The following is an 8,694-nucleotide window of genomic DNA, read 5'->3' as shown; positions in this document are numbered from 1 at the left end:
GGGAGAAACAGAGAAAAAGAGAGAGAGAGACAGAGAGAGTGGGATGGATAAAGCAAGGAATCTGAGCGAGCGGGAGCAGCAGATCTTGGCATTATTAAATCTTGAGTGCTGCACCAGAGCTGCATTTTCATAAAGAGAAGCAGATGCTGCGGAGTGTGTGACATGCAGGGAATGGCATTCATGCCACGGAACCAACAACACCTCTCGTGATCATCCCTCCTTCTCTCTGTCTCTCTCTCTCTCCCACTCTCAATTTCAATTCAATTCAATAAAGCTTTATTGGCATGAAAGTTTCATGAACAATATTGCCAAAGCTCAGTTACATGTACACAATAAATAAATGTTTAACAGAATTGTGGAATTAATGCATAAGGGGACATACAAGTGGACATAGAAGACATAAAAGTAAAACTACAATATCCTCTTCGACTTTGTGAGTATACTTGTAAGCAAAAAAAGAGCCTGAAATGTATTAATGATTGTACCTATATCTTGAGTGCTCAATAAAACACATTTGAGAAAAAAAAAAAGACATAAAAGTAAAACAACAATTCTTATAATAATAATAACAAATATACACCATTGTTGGTGTTTGTGGCCTCACTGGCTGTCCCTCAGGTTGTGGCAGGCTGCTACAAATTTTGCAGCTAGAATGGCCACATCTTTATTCTCTTCGAGGATGTAAGGAAGTTTATCTTCATTTGACCAGGTTAGAAACTCAGGGAGGGTTGAATTTAATTTATTGAATAATAATGTCCGTATTTCCTCATATTTTGGGCATTCCGCTAAGAAGTGGAGCTCTATCTCCACGGCCCCCAAGCTGCAGTGTGAACACAGCCTCTCCTCTCTGGGCAGCCGGGTCTGCCTGTGTCTGCCTTTTTCAATGGAGAGACTGTGCTCACTGAGTCTGTACATAGTCATGGTTTTCCTCTGTACATAGTCATGGTTTTCCTCTCTCTCTGAAAAACCTACGTGCACACTCACTCACTCTCACATACACACACACACACACACACACACACACACACTTACACGCTGTGCTAGGCCCTGTTGTATGTAAATAACACACACATTCAGTGAATACTGGAGAGGCCAGCATGTCCTCTCCTCTTTCATCCTTTCCGCTATGGACAAACAGGAAAGTGGAGATGCCTTTCCGTGTGTGAGTAATTGACAAGTGTGACTAATGTGGTTGTGTGTGTGTGTGTGTGTGTGTGTGTGTGTGTGTGTGTGTGTACCTGGTCTTCACCAGCAGCTCCCCTGGGTGTGTGTCCTGCTCCAAGGCCCAGCTGGGTTTTGGCAGGTGAGCAGATGACGCTGGTGTCTCCCTCTCCTCTGGAGAATAGAAGGGGCTTTCCCAGCACACTGGTTGGCCTACGTGACTTAGGGCTGCAGCAGGCTCTCTGCACTATATCCCTGGAGCCTTTTAAAATCCTCTCTCTCTATTTTTCTGTCTTTGTGCATATGTGTGTTCCTCTGTGTGTGTGTGTGTGTGTGCGTGTGTGTGTGTGTGTGTGTGTGTGTGTGTGTGTGTGTGTGTGTGTATGTCCGAGTCAGCATTGGGAACATCGTTAGCGATTTTGCACAACGAAAGGCTCACGGCCTAATTCACGCATATTGGGGATTGTATGCATAGGCTATTAATGATTTGATTTGGTTTCTGCACGGTTAAATAAGTTAGGCTAAATGAAGTTTTGTTTCTGCGCAGTGCGAGTTTATAAGCAAGCAATCTACGTTTGCAGTTTCAGCAGAGGGTTGAAGAGGTTTCAGCGCATTGAGTGTTCCCATAATTCCATGCGAGTTGATGTTAATGCAGTATAATATTAGATTACCTGTCCTGCAGGCTACTAATAAAAATTTTTTTATGTTTTCACAAGTAATGCATCCTATGTAGTCGTGTGTGTTTTATTTGAAATTGTAATCTCTACTAAACTACTTCGGTGCCTCAAGACGTATGCACAGAGAATTGAAGTCAGCCTTAATGTGTATTGCATGTAGTTAAGTCATTGGGTATTTACAGTAATGAACAATCCGTTTAGTGTGGAACAGGGTCTTGTTAGTTTGTGAAATGCGCAAGTAAGAATCATACATCAGCCATGTCATCTATGAATTTACAGCAGTACATGGAACTGAAGCACACGGGTAGCTTTTCACAGTTTAAGAGAGTATAATTGGCAACATTTTGAAAAAAGAACTGAACTAGTTCATTTTTTGGAGCTGTGAACTTAGTTCAAAATTTGGAATTATGAACTATGAACTGAACTAGTTCATTTTAAAATTTGTGAACGATGAACTGAACATGAACTTTCCCAACACTGTGTGTGTGTATGTATGTCTGTATGTGTGATGGTGAATGGTCATTTGTGAACTCTAGCTCATGGTTCACAGTGCTACACTGCAGATGAACTCTAAACAACCCCACAAGTCCTCCCTGCATTCAGTAGCTAGACCTGTCATAAACAGCAACTCAAAGGCTTTGAAACCAGAGGAGAGAAGGGAGGAGTGCGACAGAAAGGCCAGGGGCAAGAGGGGGTGGATGGACAGATAGAGAAAGAGAGAAAGATGGGTAGATGAAGGGCTGACAGAAGTGAAGAGAAACAAAGGACAGAAAACATGTAGTTTTGAAAAGGAAGAATTAGGTGTGGAAATATTGTATCATATTGTTATAGCTAACATCTCTCTTATGCCTTTGCGTTCAATGAATCCAGGTACAACCAGGTACAGAAAAAGAAATATCTATTCTAGAAACTCAAGTTAAGTTTCTACTTTGTGTCCCAACACTTTGCATGATGGTCCATTGAGAGACTTGAGGTCAGGAGAACCAGTTTGACTCACTGGCATGTGTGTGTGTGTGTGTGTGTGTGTGTGTGTGTGTCTGTTTGTGTTTGTGTTTGCTGACATACCTGCACAAAGGGCAAAAGCCACACAAACCAAGAGCAGTGTTAAGTTACAGGTCGGCTTAAACTGAGACTTCACTTTTCTCTACCCCTCTGTCCATCTCTCCTTCTCACTTTCACTCTGTCTTTCTCTCCTTTACACTCCCCCTCTTTATCTCTCTCTCTCTCTCTCTCTCTCTCTGTCTCTTCTTTCCTCTCTTTCCCTCCCCGTCCCTCTCCTCTCCTCTCCTCCTCGTGTTGGCCGTGACTCAAACAGACGTCCGATTGTCGGAGGCGGGTGAATTGTTATTGAAGGGAGGACGACAGCCATTTGACCCCTGGAGAAAGAGCCGCATTGTGCGGCCGCTGAGCTCTGACCTTGGACGCCTCGTCTGTACTGTTAACCCACTGACTCAAGTGGCCCATCTCTCCCCACTTACGCTCTCTCTCTCCGGGGCCCCCACCGCACGCACGCACGGCCATCTCTCTGGTTACACTGGACGCTAACATCTGACGCCTCTCTGTTAAACGGTCTGGAAATGGCTGTTACAGGGACGAAAGTGGAGCAGACCGACACAAACAAACACGGGTGTATTCATAGTGTTTTTATCTGTTTCATTTGGCAGGTCCAAGCCCTGCTGAGGGTATGTGTGTGTGGATGTCCTTCTGAGAGATTACATAATGAGGTCATCTGATCTGGCTAGGGGGGCCTCTGTTGTGCTTTGTCTCCCCGACAACAGATCTGGACAGACCTCTCTCCGCAGAATGGGACACCGAGAAGGGGCTACGCGTTTATCCAGACGTGGCAGACATTGGGACGGCTGTGTTAGGGTCAGCTGGAGGGGTTAAAGGTCAGTGACTACACATGTGACCAGTCCCGGTGGTCCCTTCAGAGGACAAGTCGTGGTCTCTGCATTCCACATATCCTGTGTCCATTCTGCCGTCAGAGGTCGAGTGATGTTCTAGCAGACACCTGGCAGGAGCACCGAGCCCATCAGGCAGACTGCCCAATGGCTGGGCTGGGCTGGGCTGGGCTGGGCTGAGGCGCTGTAGGCGGACAGCAGATGAATGGAGTCTCGGAGCCAAGAGAGAGGATTAAAGGATCGTCTTTTATGAATCACGGTTACGCTTAGAACACGTCTCTGAGACATCACAGCAAAACTCGATTTCGGATGATTCATACCAGATTATCCTCGGCTGTACTCACAAAAGGGTGAATTCTTGTGGGGGTCATAAAAAACAGTCAGAAGGATGAAACGTTTGTTTTTATGAGAGGACACATTGCAGTATACCACCACCCGAGCAGGTTCTGTTAATTGCTTTTTAATCATTTGCCTCAGTTGAGAATAGACAAGATTGATCAGGGGTGGGCAAACCTTTTGGCTCTAGGGCCACATTGGGGTTTGAAAATTGGCCAGTGGGCCAATGCATATACCATTTTATATCATTTAAATTATAATAATGATAATAATGTTTTGTTGTACAATACTTATTTCTAATCATTAATTTTGTTGTACAATATAATTTCTAATTTGATGCTGTTTCACTCATTTATAAATGTTGCACTGTCACTTTAAAAGCATTGTATGTACACGTTTAGCTCTCAATGATCGTTTGCCAGCTCCACTCAAATATAGCCTATGGCCACTGCTGTGCCTAGCTATGTCCTTTCACAGTTTATAAATGGTCAGTAGTGGCGACTACTGTTGCCTTCAAGGCAGGATAGGAACACCCAGGCTAAGTGTGCACTGAAATGCATTCCAAATAATGAAGTAGTATCACGATTAGAGTGCTTGGCGTGGCGAGGGCCATCTTTGTTTGTCAAGTCGTAAAGTTCTCCTCGTTCTCTTCAGTGTACTCTCAGGAGCCTCGAGAGGGACAGTTGATTTTACGACCAAAAGGAGGCGTGTCTTGGTGAAATGACGCAAGGCAGCTGGGAAATTGACCACTTTCCAACTCCGACGATACAAATGGAATGCAACATTTTATTGCCTTCACGCCAAGCAAAAAACTCGGAACTCCCGACTTCAAAATTCCCGACCTTCGAAAAAAACTGTTCTGAACTGCGCTCATGACTCAGAAAACAAATCCAGTAAATCCATAAATAAGTTATTAGAATTGCGGACTATGGTTGAGAAAGAAGGAAAACGTCTCGGGCGAGTGTTTCTATTTGTAGTGTTGATTTAGTGATAAATGACCTTGCCTATTTGTAATAAGAGTAAGATTCGCCTCTTGTGTTGTTGCAAGGGAGGCCACCGTGGTCGCAGATTATGATAATGATGTCAAGTCAGATATCAAGACTTCCGCACGAGTTTCCGAGCAAAAAATCCAACCCGACTTTGTGTTCAAGTCATTTTTCCTCTCTCGGAGGTTGGAATTTCCAAATATCCGATGTGGCATGATGGCGCTATGACGTTGCCCAGCCTGGGGATAGATGCATGCCATTCAAAAATCAGTCTGAGTTTCTTCAGTGCTCATCTCACTCCTGGTGCCATGTAGTAGAGGTCAGCTTGTAGGGTGCCTCTGGTCATCTCACTGAAGCTTTGATATCCAGAGCAATATGGATGTGATTTAGAATACAATCGAGGGTGAACTAACACTTTGTACAGGCAGGATGATGCACACTCATGCACACTCTCTCCTTCCCTCCCTCTATCCATCCATCTCTCTTTGTCTCTCTCTCTCTCTCTCTCTCTCTGTTTCGATTACACTTACTCACTCCCTCTTGATCTTTCTTAGCCCTATGGCATTATGTTTAGAATCCATTACCTTCCACGTCTTCAGGCCATGGATAGGGCATTAACCGAGACTTTACGTCTCGCTGAGAGTAATAAAGCTAGAGGGCTAAGAAGCCAATAATCCTTACAGATCTTATTAAACCAACAGCAGTCAGAGAAGCAACCATGTCGCACCATGAGAGAACAGGCCATACGAACAAATCAAGTTTCAAGGTTTAACACCCATATACTGACAGGAATCCCAGTGCGTTCTAAGTCTATACGCTTGTGATGAGACAGGGCAATTACTACACACACTTAGCAGGCAGATACTCATATACTCACATAAAGGTTTGTAGTTTGCCCGTAGACATAGTCATGTGTAACACTATTACAACATGCCGGTTAAGCGGTGGTGGAGTAACTTCTCTTCATGGGTCTGTGGGCCTCTGGACCAAGCACCTGTATGGATTTGGACTGAAACGGCATTCAGGTTAATAAACGTAAATGGTTCAACGCTGGCCATGAGCCAGCCGCTGCTTCATGCATGAGCACTTTGGCGTCTCGACTTTTGTTTTCGATTCCCTTTTAACTCGAGCGGGGCTTACGGCCGAGCAAACTTAAGGAACGGGGTCAGGGCCGCTCGGAGGAAATCTGCTCCATGTGACCGCACCCCCAGCACATGCCTTAATCTGCCCTGTCTGGTATGTGTGAGGGTGAAGGCAGTCATGGAGGCTAGAGCTGCTGAGGGTAAAGGTACAATACTAAAGAATGTAATGTCCGCAACACTGCTTTTAGCGCTCATTTAATGTTTTTTTTAAAAAAGCAATGTTTTGACCCCACTAGGTCTTCATCAGGCAAATGATGAAATGATCAAAGTGTAAAAAGTTAGTCATGGAGGGTAGAGCTGCTTACTTTTAAATATAATCCAACTGGAAAAAATACATGTAAAAAGATAATGCACACGACAACTAAAGACAAAAGGAGAGCATTGTTATGAAACTGAATGTAGCAAAATAATCATCATATTTCAATTATGTTATTTGACCGGCGTTCTATACATTATCTCTTACTTAATCGATTCATTTGATTAATTGCATAGCCCTAATGAAGGGCACCATCTGGGTTGGGTGCTGCTGCTGGACTGAACAACCTGTCCTGCTTTCTGCCTCCACTTTGCAAGTCAACAGGCATTCACAATAAAAGCTGTGGGTTAATGAACAATGCAGCAGTTGCTGCCACAGGAATTTCCAATTTGGCGTTAAAAGTGGTTGGCAGTTTATTGCCAAAGCCAAAGAACAATGTCACTTAGGGTCTATGTTTAACTTATTAAGTCATGAATAGGCAAGCAACAAATGTGTTGCTCTTTAGAATAGAGATAGCTTAGACAAGTTTCCCAAAAGACCAAAAGTAGGGAGAAAATACTAGAGAGGCCCCATGCTCTCCTCTCCATTTAGGATAACATGCTTTATTAACTGCCGATTAGAAGCCAAGAAAAACATGTTCATAAACACTCTGCTCAGATCTTCTGAAATGCTCTTTTACTTGTTATTCAGACAATCCTCAGCCATTTATTTTGAAGCAGAGCGATTTTCTGGATCTTCAGCGGAGTATTTTATGTACTTGCCTGTGCTCTGGTGCAGGCGTGTGGTTAGGGCCATGTCGTTTTCTCTGCAGGGGCTCTGGTTATCTGGCTGGTTAAGCACTGGGTTGGATTACGGGCCTCGAGCCTCTCGGAGGAGAACGCAGCCATCTCCTGCCTCAGAGCCCGAATGCCAGCGTAATGCAGCTTAATGTGTTCCACATGGAGCATGGCAGTGCAGTGCAGTGCAGCTCTCCATCTCCCAGTCTCTTACTCCTGACTCTCTATTTTCCCCCTCTGCCTCATGTTATCCACCTCCCTCTATTTCTCTCTGTTCCTTCATTTCTTTCATGTGACTCCCTTGTAGAATGGAGTGGGTCTCCCCCACACCCCTCCTCTCTCTCTCTCTCTCTCTCTCTCTCCCTCTCTCTTTCTCTCTCTTTCTCTTCCTGTGTCCCCATGCACCTCCATGTCTGTTTCCACTCAGTGCACCAAATTCCTCCCGACTGCGAGGGTTCTAACCCTGGGGCAAGAACGAGAGACCGGGGCCGGGACTGGGGGCCAGAGTGGAGACTGGAGTGGAGACGAAGTTTATGGCTCACAGATCAATCTCTCTCTCTTTCTCTTTCTCTCTCTCTCTCTCTCTCTCTCTCTCTCTCTCTTTCTGGCCAATGTCATATGCCTTTGTGTGTTTAGAGACGGCACTGACACGATCAGGCTGGGAGGCAACAGATTACAGCCATAATGTCTGAATGTCTGAATCATAAACATGTGAATGTCTGACTCGGAGTTCCTTGTCCAGGGCGGTGGAGAGAACACACGGTCTATCAGACATCCTTCTGTTGAGCTCTTTCATTGGAAGTGGGAGTGAGCTGTATGTCTTGACTTGTCTACAGTCTGTGGATTAATAGAGAAAACATACATTTACAGGCAAACATTTGGGATCAATTTAATAGTCTCTAACCCAATTAAAATTATTAATCATTATCTCAATAGCTATTAATTGTGGGTCCAAATGGTCCCTTTGTTGTGTGCTTGCCGGTTTCCCTCATGGGTAAGTGTCAGGTTTTGTGTTAGTCACCGGGGCAAAGTTGTTTATGTCTCAGTTTAGCAAGTTCCACAAGTTCCTGTGGGTTGTAATGAAAACTGTTATTCTATGATGTTGGCATCTTGATGTATGTGTTTTGTTCAGTTCATATTTCAGAAGTAGTCATTCTAGCACTTTCTTTAGTTCCATGTGGTTACACAGAATGAGCTGAAATACAGTATGGAAGAGTGTTGAATTGTGTTTAAAAAGCTGAATTGTTCGTTTTAATGCAGCTGGTCAAGTTTGTTCTACCTGTCAACACCTGTCAACACTGCCCACATTCACACACCACACCTTATATAAATACCTCAAAATGTCTGTCATACTCTGACCTCTGCAATAACAACTAGAGTTGACCTAAGTCCAGTGGCACAGTATACCATTGCGGTTTTGATCCATTGATTGTAATAACAAGTTCTAGCCTAAATCTGT

This window comes from Sardina pilchardus, chromosome 15 (genome assembly GCF_963854185.1).
Source record: "Sardina pilchardus chromosome 15, fSarPil1.1, whole genome shotgun sequence".
NCBI classification, from domain to species: domain Eukaryota; kingdom Metazoa; phylum Chordata; class Actinopteri; order Clupeiformes; family Clupeidae; genus Sardina; species Sardina pilchardus.
The sequence above is the reverse complement of the archived record's forward strand: the minus strand, read 5'-3'. Positions refer to the sequence as shown.